This window comes from Lissotriton vulgaris, chromosome 1_1 (assembly GCF_964263255.1).
Source record: "Lissotriton vulgaris chromosome 1_1, aLisVul1.2, whole genome shotgun sequence".
NCBI lineage: Eukaryota > Metazoa > Chordata > Amphibia > Caudata > Salamandridae > Lissotriton > Lissotriton vulgaris.
This window is the reverse complement of record NC_141685.1, coordinates 599576525-599592984: the sequence shown is the minus strand read 5'-3', so window position 1 is coordinate 599592984 and position 16460 is coordinate 599576525. Positions and strand designations below refer to the sequence as shown.

General features: G+C 43.1%; 1 long non-coding RNA gene across 1 annotated transcript in view; it reads left to right on the top strand.

Moving 5' to 3' along the window:
• The first annotated feature begins 744 nt into the window (after nt 1–744).
• The window catches only part of LOC147747545 (uncharacterized), a 250022-nt gene continuing 234306 nt past the window's right edge, over nt 745–16460 (top strand). Inside the window, exon 1 of the long non-coding RNA XR_015299673.1 lies at nt 745–1813. This is a non-coding gene — a long non-coding RNA (uncharacterized LOC147747545). The remainder of the gene's footprint in view (nt 1814–16460) is intronic.

The following is a 16460-nucleotide window of genomic DNA, read 5'->3' as shown; positions in this document are numbered from 1 at the left end:
GTAACATGCCACGCCCACTCCCCTGCCCCCCACCCTGAATATACTGTCCAAAGGTGGTGTCACGTTGCCTTATATTCCGAACCCTTTTCTGAAGCTTTTGGGGTCTGGCATTGTAAGCCGCTGTGACGGAGTTTCCTCTGCTGCCGAGGAGACTTGGGGTCTGTTCTCTCCAGGGCAGTAAGTATTTCCAGATGTGTGAATCACTAGCTAGACGTAACATTATTTCCATATTTGGTATAGCAGTAGCCTGCGTTTTTAACATTTTTCAGCCTCTGTTCTCCGACCACACTGCATTCTTGCAGCTTTGGGTGTTGTTAAATATAGACCTGAGCTATGCCGTAAGTGCGCAGATTGTTTGGCATTCCTCCCTTTCACGCAATCTGCCAGCTGAAAGTGAACTTCCAACTGCCACAGGGTTTACCTCTTTCTGCAAAAAAGGTGACTGCACAGGAAATATTAATGGGCAGAATTCCATCTTTACCTCTCTGTCTGGGGGACTTTAGAAAGGAATTAGACGTCCCACATCAGAGTGGGGGTGTCTCCCGGCCCCCTTTTAGGCAGCATTGATGGTTTTAATGACTAGATACCGTTTATTTTTTGGCATGAACACGAGACAGGCCCAGGGCGCGCAGGTGGTGTAAGGAGGCGGCGGAGGGGTGGCGGGCAGCTCTCCTCCCTAAGAAGGGGAGCACTGTGTTAAGAAGACACAAATAACTGAGTACAGTCTGAGCGCCGTCTGTAGAGCGCATGGAAGTCCCACCAGGCAGCACAGCACCCGCGAGAGCTTGGACCTACTTCGAACCTGCAGTGAAGCTACCGGCGGCTACCTTAATTGCTCATATATGCAAGATATCGAAACTCACCTGTGCAGCAGGTATTTCCAAATAAACTTCCGGTGTTTTTTTTTTTTAAATCCTACCTCGGACAACAGAGATGGTTCGAGCCGCATTCATGTGTCTCAACGCCACTTTTAAAAACAATGGCGAAGGATGAAACACATTTTGGTGGTCTGTTTAGACTAAAATGGAGGAAAACGTAAGCAGTACAAGCGGAAACGCGGAGCACTACGGCAGTTGGAAAACGTAGAAGGGTATAACAACCTGCATGCTTAAGCAAGCGGCATTCATGCTTTTTGAAATTTAAAATACTAAACTGCACGACAATTCAACCCCACACCTGAAGTACTGGCTGATTTTGAAAACCACATAAATGTCGTTGTGTGGAGGGTCAATGGAAATTCCTGTAGGGATGGTGGGCTTTGCTGGGAGCTCCAGCAGGACATGGAGATACGGCGTCTCGTTGTGTATAGCGCTGGAAGCCCGGCTCCAACTCCCCCCCAAGTGCACCAAGGCGCTGTGGCAGAAGAGGCTTCTGGTATGTTGCTTATTACCAGGCGGCGAGACCCTGCGCCGGGCCGCACTGATGCTGCTCGCCCTGCAGTGGGCGCCCGTCCTGTACAGGAATGTCCTGGCTGCAGGAATGCGCCAGCGTCTCCTCACTGTACCATGAAGGTGTGAAAGAGCTCCCAAGGGGACAGCTGGCGAGGCATGCAGAGAAAGCACAGCAGCCGGGCTCCAGTTATGCTAAACGACTGCAGGAACGTGGCCAGAACACGCCAGGTATTTTTAACAGCTCTCCCAAGAAGCATCTTTTATTTTTTCTAAGTACCACCGACGTATGAAGACCGGCTTTGTTGGCTTCTCAGAGGTAAACACTTTCACCTCTGAAAAAAAAAGTCACACAAGGAAGCCATCTGTTGGAGGACGAAGTCAGGAGGGAAAAAAGCCAGGCAGCATTTCAGAAGAAGCCACTGGTATGTACCCTGAATGCAATGAATAGTCTAAGTTTAGCCCAAGAGTTTATTAATACATGTTTGTTTACACGCAGACAGCCCCAGTTTATAATCAGGATTTGGCCCTGGTGGAAAATCCAAAAGACAGTTTTAAATGGTTTTCCAGTGGGTCCAATTATGGTAAATACATTTATGGACAAAGACCATTTAAGTGCAGGGGAAAAACAAGGTAATTTGTACTCAATATATGCAAACAGAAACTAAATTGAAGCATTCAAAAAGCGAAGGATGTAATGCTTGAATTAATCTCAGTCATTGGTAATTAGCGCCATATCCCAGTACATGATCATTTTGCACACCATGCCTCATGTTTGACCCAGCCATATACAAATCAGGCTTGCCTCTGCTCCAATAGGATCAGTCCATCCTGAACTATAAGGCCATTTCCTCCCTGAACTGGAACACAAGCAACCCAATCAGGTTTCATCTTTGTTAGGGTCATCAGTCAGTTATAGCTTGGTTCCAGTGGCACCGTGTGCACAGGACACAAGTCTGGGGATACCCATCCTACTTAGGGCGTCACACTGAAGTACACTAAAGATTGATGGATGGAATGCTTGAATTAATCTCAACCATTGGTAATTATTCATGGCTGCATCTCAGTCCACTGTTATTTGGCACACCATGCCCGAGTGATCAATTGAAAGCAGATGACACCATTAGGCCCCAGTAACCATTTCAAACAGTAAGCTGCAATGAACTTCATATCCTGCCAAGATGTGCAATGGATGGCCAATACTACATGCAATGAAGTGGTGGCATATTTCTTTGAGTCAAGAATGTTGGGGATCAATAAAAGGACTCCAATAACATTGGAGACAAGGGGCCTAAAGTACTATCTTTCTGGTTGCAAAACACAGCCATAATTAGTGACACATTTTTGCAACCACAAACTTCTTTTGCAAACCGACCTAGGTACTAATGAGGTCAGTAATCAAAATAAGGCATTAGAGTGGGTCACAGACCGACCTACCTAATTAATATTCATTAGGTAGGCAAATTGTGACTCATTCCGATCTCACAGAATCACAGGAATGTTGGCCTGCAAGGGTTAGCAGACCACCATGTCTGTAATCACTTTAAACATATATATTTTTTTACAGCAAACCAATTTCCTTAAAGGAAATGGGCTGCTTTAAAAAAAGTTTCCTTTTTTATAAGATGTTGTGAGACTTGGAGTGATTCACTGTCTACTTCCCCTACAATTTTTACCTCTATTCACAATTGGAAAAGAGTCCAACAGAGACCCATTTCCTTTTCAAAATCAGTTACCACCCCATGTTGGGGGTTGGTAACTGTAATAGTTTGCAACTGCTATTATGGTTGTAAACCATTGATACATATGGTTAGGAATTGCAGTTTGGAAGGGACTCCCAGGACATGCCGCTTCCAAATTGTGATTCATAATCCATTTCTAAACACAATTTAGGAATTGGTAACATTTTACCAACTGTTAAATTCGATTTGCACATAGTAAAAATCAATCCCATAGTTTCCAACTGTATAAAAGTTTGGCACAACTGGCATATTGTGCCAGATGTGCAAAATTTCATTCATAAATAGTGGTCGTAAATTGTGCTCTGAAATTTTGTGAATGAAAAAGCATTTTATGAACATACCTATACACTATTAAGTCAGGGAGCAAATTCTGATTTGCAATGGGTTGCAATCTGACTTACCTGAACAGTGTTCATGAGGTAGGGCACAACCTGTGAATTGTTATTATTGGATGCAGCAATGGGAATACCTGGGTCAGCATACCACCATGTCTGTGATCACATTTAAATAAAGTAAACTTTTTTAAAAAAGTATGCCGTTATCCTTGAAGGGAACTGGGCTGTAAGTAAAAAGAAAAGCTTCTTTTTTTTAGTTTGTTTGAAAATCAGGAGTGGTCTTCTGGACAACTGCCCAATTCCCAACAAACATAACTTTTTTTTACATTCATAAAGCGGAAGAGTCTTTTCTAAATCAATTTGCTCTTTGAGAACCTGTTACTGAATCGCTAAATAGGTTTAACCCCTTCACTGCGGCGGCTATTCGGTCCTGTGCTCGTCACGGCAAGCGGGTGAGCTGTGTTTGTGACGGAATGGTTCCGTCACGGCCCCGCACGCGCTAGAGAACGTGAGCGCAGGCGCGAAATTAGCGCCTCGCAGGCGCGGCGAGAGGGCCGTGATGGAACCGTTCCGTCACCAGCACAGCCCACCCGAGGCTCGTGACGGAACGGTTCCGTCACGAGCATGGGAGGGGTAATACATTTAAAAGGACCATTTAGTGGTCACAAACTATGTGGTTTAGCACAATCACAGGCTTTGCAAGCATTACATGGCTTTTGCATCTGGTCTTTGCCAAATTCCTTGCCAGAAGGTACAGGTGTATGGAAATGTTAAATAAACACTGCAGGGGATGATTTTACAAGTTCCTGTCTGGCGCTCACTATTTATCGGTGTGTCAATATCGTTTTTTATCTGTATCAGTAGTGCTCCAAAGGAAGGATGAATCACCCAGCCTCCAAATGTTAGGACCAAAGTTGATCCAACTAAATAATATAATTCAATTCCAGAGCAAACAATCCCAAATTCGGTTAAATATAAAATACACAACAATTTTAGAATTCTCTGTCTTTTGTTATTTATTTTAATTTTTCTAAAGATCCCAGCCAACATGTGTTTCGTCGTATCGGTTATTTCCCACGACTTTTTCAGGGCTGCAATAAAATGAGATATTTCAGGTTGTGGTGTGTAAGCATACACACCTCATATCAATATTTACATTATTGGTGGAAACCAAAAGCCTTCACCTGAGTGTAATAGAACACTGCTAAAGAAATATATAGGGTCATTGTTTATACTTTTGCTTGGTACCCTTGCTGTATTGGATGTTATCCAGCACCCTAAGTATAATATGAAAATACATGTCCGCTTTGATTGACTCATATTACTCAGAATACATGCATATGATTATGTGGGACGTGGTGCAATTCATAACCCACATTTAATGAAATAAATATTATTTATAAGACCAAAACACCTATTTGTGATCATATTTCCAAAGTAAGGCTGTGGTCATACAGAATATGGCCTGTTACTAGCTAATTGTATCGTTTGGCTCATACCTGTCTTCTTCTTGTTATGTGCATCAAACACCTGTATGGCAATTAGTCATTCATGGGGTCAGTGTTTCTGCCTCACTATTATCTAAACCAGAAATTATTAATGTATATTTTGTCTCTTTCTGGAAGTCCTACCTTATCTCCGGTTATAATTCCGTCCTGGCAGTTATAATGAATATGTTTTATCAATTCCATTCTCTTATTATTTTCTTACATTCATATGTTTCCAGTTTTCAATGTTATTCTGTTGTTTTACCTTCCCAGTCTCTAAGGAAAAGTGACAGTACTTATATGTCACTCCTTGTTACCTTACGTGATTTACTGCCCCTGCTAATACACAAATTCAAATGTGTCCTCTAAGATTCTATTAACTCCTACCTGTCACGATCACGTTCAGTCCACGTCTCACACCGTTGTATCTCCGGCTACGCCTTTCACACCAATACCAGAAGTACTATTTAAGTACCCGGAAAGAAAGGGTGCTGCAATGATGTGACGTATGATCGTAAGGCCCCATATGGGTGCCATCTTAGGGGTATTCTATGTCTTTTCCTTCATTCTATCTTAGCAATTAATGTTCATTTAACGGGAGCCATTTCGAAAGTGTTCGGTTTCAATTCCCTGCATCTTATCTAGTTAGTCGTACTATTGCTGGTGTGCACGCCTCTTGCAAGGTGTCTATCTTATGGGCGCCGTTTTGAGAATGTTCAGATCTAATTCGTCCCATCTTCTCCAATCAGTCGTTCTTCTACTATCTTATGTGTCTCAAGCAAGATTATTAATATATATTCCCATTTGGGTAGTATATCCATATTGATACATAACAATGCTTTATCTGTTGGAGTTGTATTAGTTATAATGCTGCCGAAGAATAATCACTTTGTATTGTAATATGTTTCCATATGGCCCCTTATGGGCTCCTCCTTATGTATGGAAATGTTAGTTAATGTTAGGGAATAGGGTAATGATTTGTGTTATGGTTAGGGTGAGCGTCAGGTGAAGAGTGAATGTCATGGTTAGGTATGAGTTTGAGTTAAGGTTATGACTAGTTTTAGGCAGTGATTAATTTGTGCAAGGGCTTGCAGATGGTGGGAACATGCTCTTATTTTTTGGGATCAGGACTTATTTTTCTCCCAGAACAAGAGAGAGAATGGCAGAAATGGAAATAAATAGAGAAAAAGAAATATAGGAAAACAAATATGAGTGTTTACAGTAGGCACCGTTTAGAACGCATGCCTTTGTCACAGTTTTTTAGACCACAAGTATAACTGGTGAACGTAATTGTTTTTTAGCATAAGATATTACGTTCAAAGACATTTTCACCTAACTTTAGTGTCCCTTTAACCTTTGTTTTTTTCAGCACAATACCTAAATGCAACCAGTTCCTTTGCCCAATCCCTGCAGGCCTTCAAGCCGCTACCACACACAGATGAAGTGCATGACATGGGGTTGCCCTCCTGCACCCAGCACCCCAGGGGCACCCAACACCCTATTGCTGGCCTACCCCCTTTGTCCTGCAGTGCTCCATGCCCGCCCATTTTTATGGCACTGCAGTACTTCTGTAAAATTACACCAGGCTGCACTGAACCTTGCAGTAGTACTGTGATACTGCAAAAAAAAAATCTTTGAAGTTTGACCCTCGGGTACCAGGAAGTCAGGGTAGCCCTAACCTATCCCTGTATCGCTTTTTTGGTTTGTTTTCTATGACATGGGAATCAGGTCCCAGGGTCATAAAATGGCAGCCACAACCTTCACTTCTTGCTATGGCCAGCCAATGCAATTGTGTGTATGCTGCTCACAGTATCTATGCTTCACCTGAAGCTTAAAACTCCTTTCCCCCATTACTTCTACCCATCCCTGAATCCTAAAAACCTTTACCACCCTGTACCTGTATCTCTACCTGCCCATGAACCGTAAACAACTCTTACCTCTTTTACTTCTACCAGCCCTGAACCCTAAACACTCTTTACGTCCGTTTACCTCTAGCCACCCCTAAACCTTAAAAACCTGTTAGATGACTTTACTTCTACCCACCCCATAACACAAAAAACTCTTACCTCTCTCTATTTCTACCAATTCCTGAATCCTAAATTACCCTTACCTTCCTTTACCTCTATCCGCCTCTAAACCCTAAAAAACCCTTTCCTTCTTTCACCTCTACCCACTCCTAGACCCTAAAAAAAAAACCATGACCCCCTAAACGCACATTCTTTTTAAATGTCATTAAAATGTCATTAAATAAAACGTACCTGTGTGGTAAGTGCCACATTTTAAACAGGCCAAAAATGGTCTGCGTGGTACTTACCTGCGTTGTACTGTCCTGCATTGTAACATCCGACACAGTAAAACCAGAGTGGTAAGTGTTACATACCATAGGAAAACAATAACAAAGGGAGAAAGCAAGAATGAAAAACAAGGCTGAGAGAAAAAGACAGGAAGTCTGAGTTGGTGGAAGAAAGAGGCATGAGGTGGAATCAAGTGAAGATGGCCTTGGTATTCGGCAACCCCACATTTGGCACTGCTAATAGCAGGCTCCTACAAAAAATCTTCTGATCTGTGTTATTATTTTACAAATTAATCACTGGGTTTAGATACAGGTTAGGCTACGAGTGGTATGCTAAGGGTTAGTTTAAGAGTTCGGCTTTGGATTTGAGATGGGGTTATGGTAGGTCTACAGTTCAGTTTAGGATAAATTTTAGGTTAAAGATTGGATGAACACATAAGTGCTTATTAAGCTCGGAAAATTCATATAACCAAATAAAGTGTCATAATGTATGTGAAATGGTGCACAGTCTCCTAGAAAAGCAACTGTCTTTCTGGTATTGGGGACAACTCTCTTAAAGTTATCTGCGTTGAGTCTGTACGGTAATAATTGTGAAAATTCCCTCATGGTGACCCTGTTGTAGGTGCTCCAAGTATAGATAGTTTGACTACATGTCCAACACTTTGAAACCTTTAAAATAACACTTGTCTTTAATAGCAGGGAGATATGACGTTTTTTGGTACTGTTTCAGTAAAATCGGTCCTTGGAACGGATGGCAAGGGTGATTGTTAATGATAAGGGCAGGGAATTCCCACCTTCAGCAAAAAGGGGGTGGTCTGCAAAAAATATGACAACTCATGCATTTGCTGTGAAAGCAAATGATGGACGGAATGCTGAACAAATCAAACATTCACCCCCCAGTGAAGAGCTCTGGATTAAATCCATTGTTCTTTTGCTCGCCACCCCAGTTTGAACCCAGCCATATCCAAATCAGTCAACGCTGCTCCTCATGGGCACAGTCCAGCCCGAACTGCCAAGCCAGGTCTGGACCGGAAACAAGCATCCTGGGACCAGACTGGAGTATTCCCTTGGGGAGCAGTGTCAAGAATGATTTGCATATGGCTGGGTCCAAACTGGGATGGCGCTGTGAGCTAAGCATTGATGGATTAAATCCAGATCTGTTACTGGGGGGGAAAAGTTTGATTAGTTCAGCACTCTGTCCATCATTTGTTCTTTTAACTCTTACATTTGTGCATACACTGTCAGCATAGATATGAAACGTCTTCTGTCTTGACACTTCTATGCCATCCCGTTCCACCTGGTTGTGGTGTCGGGGGAGGAGGGGGGCGCGGGGGCATCTCTCATGTACAGTTCTAATTGGTCTCGGCTCTTTGGCAGCAGCAGGCACCGGCTCTGACTCTAAAACGTTTGCAGGGCGCGAGCAGAAAGTAGCCTAAATGCAGGGTTTCCTGCGCGGACCCATATTTGGTCAAAGGCTGGAAAAATAGCTCGTCATCCTTGTTGATGCAGCCAGACTGGTTGGGAGAGAAGGAAATGGCGGGTCGCTGACCCTCATTCCAGGAGCGTGACTCAGCCGGGAGAGCCCCTGGACCGCTTCTTCTATACACCTTGCTCGGAGGGCCCAGGAACGGCAAGCATTTCCTCAGGATGTTGTTTAAGTGCCACTTTTCTTCCAGGAATGCTTTGTGGAGTGCAAACACCGTGTTTATTAAGCACAAAAGGTTTTCCTTGAGAGAAATGTGTCTGTGGTTAGAAAATTCCAACTCACATCAAGTACAGAGCCGAGCTTGCCCGATAAAGGGACCTGTGTCTTCAAAGTCAGCAACTATAAAACCAGCAACAATACAAGCATTGACTAAGCAAATACATCAGACTTGCATTTTGAGTTTTGATGAAAACATTTTAAAAGCCAGCCATATTAAAAAAAAAAAATACAAAGCGAAACGAGTGCCTTCTGTATAGGAAGAATCGATAGGATCAATAAATTAATGTATCAGGGTTCTGTATACTTTTGAGATATAAACTAGTCTTTTGAAAAGCAAGCACTCCATAGGTGGTAGACTGATGCATCAAGCAACCAATAGCATACTTTTGAGATGTAAAATAGCTCATTTCAAAGCAAACACTTCATAGGCGGTGGAATAATAAATAAATAGTCAATAGCATGCCCTGAGCGAGACATTTACTCCTCAGGTAGACCCAAAGTCCTCCTATCTATGTATATTTAAAAAATAAAAAAATTGTAACAATTGGTCCAGCAGACTGCTGTGTTTTCAAGCCAGACCTAAAAAGGTAGCCTTCGTTTGCAGGAGCACGTGGATTTTTTTGCTTTTAATCCATCAATGGGATGACTAAGGGGCTGATTACGATGGCGGTGAACCCGCCACCGGAAGACTGCCGGTGGGGGGGTTCAACGCCATCATACTCAGTTTTTCCACCTGCCAGAATACTATAGAGGGCGTAAACGTGGCGGTCGGAAAGAACGACCGCCATGGTTCCAACAGGCGGTCCTGCTCCGACCGCCTGTCGGAGCAGCCACATTGCCCAGAATGGCTGTGGTGCCTGTCAGGCAACGCCAGTCATATTATGATAGTCCATTCCCGCCAGCCATTCCATAGCGGTTCATATGCCATGAAAAGGCTGGCGGGATGGACTTTGGAGGCCCGCAGCGATCCCCCGTTTCCCCTGGGCACTTTTGTTTGGCACTTCGGGGGCACTATGGTGCCTCCCTACATTTGCCTGCACCATGTAGCTGTAGTGCAGGGAAATGCGAAACCTGCATTTCTTCTATTGCGGCGGCACCCGCTGCAATGGAAAACATGTACAATGCGACCGCCACAGTGGCTGTTGCATTGTAATTTGGCCCGTGGGATCCCCGACACTATGTTGGGCGGTCCTCATTCCTGTTAGGCTGTCCGCCCGCCATACTAATCAGGCCCTTACTGCTTCAGATTAATTAGCAATAAAGGGGGTATGCCCAAATGACCCTCCTATACCTGGGCATCGAACATCAAAGATATATAATAAAATCAGGCCCTTACTGCTTCAGAGGCAAGGATGCTTAGAGTCAGAGGCCAAGCGTACCTTTGGCTCATGCACCCTTAGGGCTGCTGAAGAAACGCATATATTGACCAGTGTACAATTTTGAACAGAAATGATTACAATAAGACAGCAATGGTATGTGGTAATCTTGAAAAAATGCTGATTGACAGTGTGCGATGGATGTAAGAGGCCACCACCAAACTTTGCCTTCCAGTGCCAGGATTGATACTTTTGGGTTGATTTGCACTCCTGGGTTTGGCACTGACGATAGGAGGAAGATAATTCCAATGAAGGGGTCGAGTTGGTGGAAGGACCAGAATTTCGATGGAGAAGGGGAAAATCCCGGGCAGCAGATCGTATGTGACAAGTAAGGTAACTGTATGTAGGAGTGTAAGAAAGTCATCTACTTTGCAGGGAAGTCTTCAGAGAGAAATGTCAGTAAATTGGAAAGGACACTTTTTTGAAGAGAGCAAGCCAGCTCGTTGGAGATAGGGAGAGTGACTGAGCTTGAAGAGATGAACAATATGTAATAAGCAAATTTGTTTATTCTGTTTAAAATTATAAAAAGCCCCAAATCAATTCACATAAAATAACTCTTACTGTGCATCACTGGCTTGCATTTAACTTGCGCACACATCAGTGAACTATTTTTAAGAACATGAAAAATGTAAAGGCTGTTCTACCTATTAAACTGAAAGGTTAGGTCGAACGAACCAATAGACGCCATTATGGACGAAGAAACACTTTTAGGACATCCGTGCTTCCTATGCAGTGCTATAGCAAGGATTCATGAGCCCTAATGCAGGCTAGTAAAATGCCCCCTTCACCGATTTCGTTTGTGAAAGCATCCATAATTGGGTTGCAGCTGGCTCCTCACAAACATGTGGCTGTGGTGCAACTGCACCTGCTGCACTAATGATGGCTGTGAAACCTCACCCGAAATGGAATGACAATTCCAATCAGAAACTGTACCTCTGAAAAGAGACGCTAGGAAGTGTTGCCACATGTGGTTGCCACTGCTGAAGAACTGATGGTCTGGCATGGAGGATAACAACCACGGGAATGTTGGCATTTGATTTGACATCGTTCCATATGTCCGATGACCTTCACAGAGTTTGCCTCTTATTTTTCCGTAATGTTTCAGTAAAGAAAACCACCTTTGTTGGGTCGTGATTGCAACAGCACTCGCGGGGTTTACTGGGTAGAAGTAACTGTAATTTGGAGCGCTTAGAAACAACAGAAGTGTGGTGTAAAACACTGTACACAAATATTAAACCAGCTCAGTGGAAAGTTCATATCAGACCACATCTACGTCATGGGATTCTCATTCAAGCCTTTCCAGGCTGAGCGCCCTGCATTCTTCGAGTGTCCTTTGTGTGAAGAAATCAGCGTTGTCAGCGGTTTCTATTCAGTGTGCTGTCCTTCCTGTGGTGGGTGTCAGTGGGGGGTCCAGCGAGGGTGGAGGAGGCCTCACTAACGAGGAAATTGGCCGCAATGGCCTCCGCGGTACTCACATAGGCTTGGGGGCCTCTTCTGTGTACAGCCGTACACTGGGTCTTCTAACCAATGAGCCACCGCATCCACCTCGCACCCATGCCCCGTGGAGCCTGGCCGGAATCCCGGGTGGCCCTCCCGCAGCTTCGCCTCCCTCCGTGGGAATGAGGACGAGCGTCCAAGACGGAAGTCGGTGCAGCGCGGGCCGTGAGTCAGCGCCCAGGAATGTGCCGGGCTGGAGGAAGCGTGCATGGGGACGCAGCAGCCTCGCGAAGCAGTCTGGGATCCGGGGACCCAGAGGGTAGAGGCGCGCGAGCAGCTCTCCGTGCGGCATCGCCACAGAATCTTCCTTTGTCAAAAAAATAATGGCATTCCTGCGTCCTTTTTATTTTTTTTTCACTTACAAAAATGATTTCGGTTCTGACGACGGGAAGCTGCTGCTGGAGCAAAGACTTCGCCAAAGTCACATGCTTAATAACCCCAGGTGTCCTTTAGTTGAACTTGAACGCGTTAGCAAGGAAAAGAAACACACGGGCTGAGACCTGGTTTAATACCAAGTCACCCCGGGCATGTCTGTCTCCAGGTGCCGCCGTGCTCCAGTCTACAAAGACTTGAGGGCACATTTGAAAATAATTCATGCGACGCAGAGCAACAACTAAAGTTGGTGTGCTGTGTTACGTGAAAGGGGACAGCAGAACAACGCCATAGAGAACACTTTGTTCTGGGTTTATGTCTCAAAAGTGAAAAAAGTGTTGCATAGGGATTTACTTTTCAACTGAAATCATGGTTTGTGTTGTAAAGATGCCTAAAGTAACACAAAGTAGCGTCAAGCACTACCTTGCGCAACTTTGCGCCAATGGGGTATTCCATGGATGCTACATGTGTGGTTTCCATGCAATAGGCCATGGGTTTTGATACAAATCCGTATCTACTAACACTAGTAGACATGGATTTACATAAAACAAACCACGCCTCCTCATGGCAGGTGTAATAGTGGACACATTGTAAAGTTTCCACTTTTTTCTAACTTTGCATGTGTGCTGCATTGTACATAATAAGTGCACAGTGGGGAATGTATTAAACCTCATAATAGCATGGCACTGCCTGGTCACTCTTCCAGTACAAAACATATGAATGTGAAGGTAGGGACGGTGCACCAGAGATGAAGTCAGAGGAAACTGTAAATGTATTCAAAATATCCTTTATTCCACAAGTTAGTTTCTTTCAAATTTGTACCACAGCCAACGCGTTTCGTTAGTTTGAACTTCGTCAGTGCTCTGCATTAGACGTGTAATAGGTCAACGAATCCCAGCATATGTGTAAACAGTCGTTGAATATATATATATATCTAATTCCCTTCCTCCAGAAATATAATCATAAGGGTAACAATTGCCCCAATGTGTAGATTGCAATGGTGTGTGCCAAAATGATAGCCCACCGTCCTGTGTATTGTGGACGCGATCCTAAAAGCCGGTCATTGATCGCGTTCGCGCTACACAGGACGGTGGGCTATCATTTTGGCACACACCATTGCAATCTGCACACTGGGGCAATTGTTACCCTTATGATTATATTTCTGGAGGAAGGGACCTCGATATATATATATTCAACGACTGTTTACATATATGCTGGGATTCGTTGACCTATTCCACGTCTAATACAGAGCCCTGACGAAGTTCAAACAAATGAAACGCGTTGGCTGTGGTACAAATTTTAAAGAAACTAACTTATGGAATAAAGGATATTTTGAATACATTTACAGTTTCCTCTGACTTCATCTCTGGTGCACCGTCCCTACCTTCACTTTTTGTCTGATTCTCAGTGGAGCGAAAGTGCTGCAAGCTCCGGACAGTTGTGCATGGAAAAAAGGACTTTACTTTACTTTGGAATAGAAGTGCTGGACCTTGGTCCGCCGCATTGGTCTCTTTGAACAACAATACATATGCATGACAGAGCACACAGACCCTTGCTCTATGGGTGTACACACTGGTGCGCGGCAGCCTAAAGTGCACCAGGGATGAAGAGAAAAAAAGCACAATACCAATATATCTTATTAGTCATGACAATGTTTTTCTCTTGCAAGTTTAGTTGCTGTTAGTGCATTTGGGCTATAGCTACTAACATATGGCACAGTTTATCTCTCGCCCTGGTGCACTTTAGAGTGCATTGAACCAATGCACACACCTTTGCACTATAGTACAAGGATGTGTGCGTGATGTCAAGCATTGGTTTTGTACTGGAAGGGGAAGTATTCCAGTACAAAATAAAATGTTTTGATACAGTTTAACTCCCTTATTAATTTGTATGCTTTCTGTACATGACTATAGCTTGACAATATCTCAAAAGTAACCATCTCCAATCCAACAGAGTCCACAGGCATTGTGTTGGTACATGGTTTATGGGTAAAGAGGATAGTTATTATTAGGGCTCCCGGTATTATGATATATAATTTTTTTACCTTTCCATATTTATTTATGTTTTATTTTATTGCCCATTTTATTGATATTCATTCATATTTATTTTGTGTTTTGTCAATAAATAAGATGTATTTTGTTGATTTGCACATTTATTTAACCAATAAATGTATGCTCATTCATTAATGGCTGTCGGTTTTAGCTCATTAAGCAGCCAATTATAAACAACAAAAAAACACATGACAATATTAGCATTCTATGTATGTATGTATGTATAGGCATTTATATAGCGCACTACTTACCCGGAGGGTCCCAAGGCGCTTCGACCGCTGCGAAACCCTTCCTGGCTTCCCTGAGAGATGGTCCCTTAATGGGTATCTCCAGGGTGAGACCAGGCATCCCCGGCGGTCTGGTGGGGCCGTTAGTGAAGATGAGGCAAGCTAATGCCCAGAGTTGCCGAGTGTGATCGCTGATCAGAGTGGGCACCGAGGCGAGAGAATTATCGAGTCCGCTGACCCTGGTCCAGAAACCTGCCGCGCCGGGAATCGAACCCTGGTCCCGGGCCGTCCTCTGCTCTCGGGTCTGCCGCCTCTAACCAGTGAGCCACACTACTTCATACATGTTGAGTGAGCTATGTAGCTATTCAAAGAAATCCCACTATGTTTTTTAACTCCTCATGCTGACAAGCTGCTCAGCTGTTGGCCTGGAATACATGAATGACAGCATTACGACTCACTCAAAAAAGCCTAATTTTCTGTATTTTTCCACTTAAAAAAATAAATACAGGCAGGAAACACACTGTTCCCTGTTCATATTTATCTTTAAAAAAATAATAAAAATGGAAAACTGGAAAGCTTACTTATTAGCCATTTTTAGAAACTCGTTTTCCTTAACCCCATGCACACACCACATGACAAGTCAACTCATAGTTCTTTTTCCTTAAAAGATAAACAACCTTCTACCTCATCACACAATTATGACAATCATTCTTAGTTTGCTTTAGTGTCTTAGGTGTGTATGACATGTTCATTGCCCTGTAGCTCCTTTGTTTGTGGGCAAAATCATTTTTTTCTGATTAAGTTTACCTTAAGCCAGGAGAGAGGATACAGTCCCATTCTTAATGAGAAGGGTTCCACGAATTCTTCAGCAGTGGCTTAGAATTGGTTCTTTAGGTGTAAGGAGGTATATACTTGCCAGTGGGTATTAATTTAGATGTTCTACTTCCTCACTGTTTAGATAATGACATGATAGAAACTAGTTGAAAAGAATACTTTTCAAGAGGAACTCATTATGACAAGTATTTTTGAAGCACATTAACAGATATCTCACTTTCTGGAGCAGTCAAAGCACAATATTTGACTAAAATAGAGAGCAAAGCAGCTTAAATTGATTAGCGACTCTGGAGGTTTTCACTTTCCTCAGATCAAGCTCTTTGGTAGGTCTATCATTTTAAGATAATCACAAATCTCTCAGATTTGAGTGACCAAACAAAAAGAGGACAGACACTAGTCCAGAATCCTGTTACGGATCCAACACTGTATAGCCAGGAAAGAGAAACAATTTCAAAACTATCACTCAAGAAATACTGTCAGTGTGTAGCGGCCAGATATACAAAGCATTTTTGACATCACAAACAGCCAGATTGGCAGAATCAGGCTGTTTGCAACCTCAAGAAGTGCTTTTTTAATATGTACAAACCATAAATTGCGATTCAGGAACAAGTTATAGAAACATAATTTGGTTTTGGAATACAATACCAATTTGGTATTTTGAAGGGGCGTGTTTAGGGCGTCCCTTTAAAACACCAAATGCTAAGTGTATGTATTTATGTTTTGTGACTGAATTCCGGTCGCAAGACATTAATATTTTACCACCTGTTCAAAAGAGGTGGTAAGCCACTCGCAAATGGGATGGGGTCTCATTGGGATCCGTTACCCTTTGAGAATCCACAAACCACTGTCCACTCTTAAAAAATGGAAGTAAATAATTTATTTTTCTTTTTTTGTTTTTGAAGCACGTCCCGCTTTACTTCAAGAAAAACAGGCTACATATAAAAAAAAGATTGCTTTATTTAAAAGCACCTTAAATAGAAAATAGGGTGAGGATCAAACAGTGCTCGTCCTTCTCCCCTGGAAACATATAGTAAACAACAAGAATGAGTTGGAAATCATATAATTCAGTCTGCATCAAGAGCACGTTCAAAAAGCTTCTGGAAAAAAAACGATTAGGTTTTTAAAAGAACCATCACCCACCAACCTAGTTGGT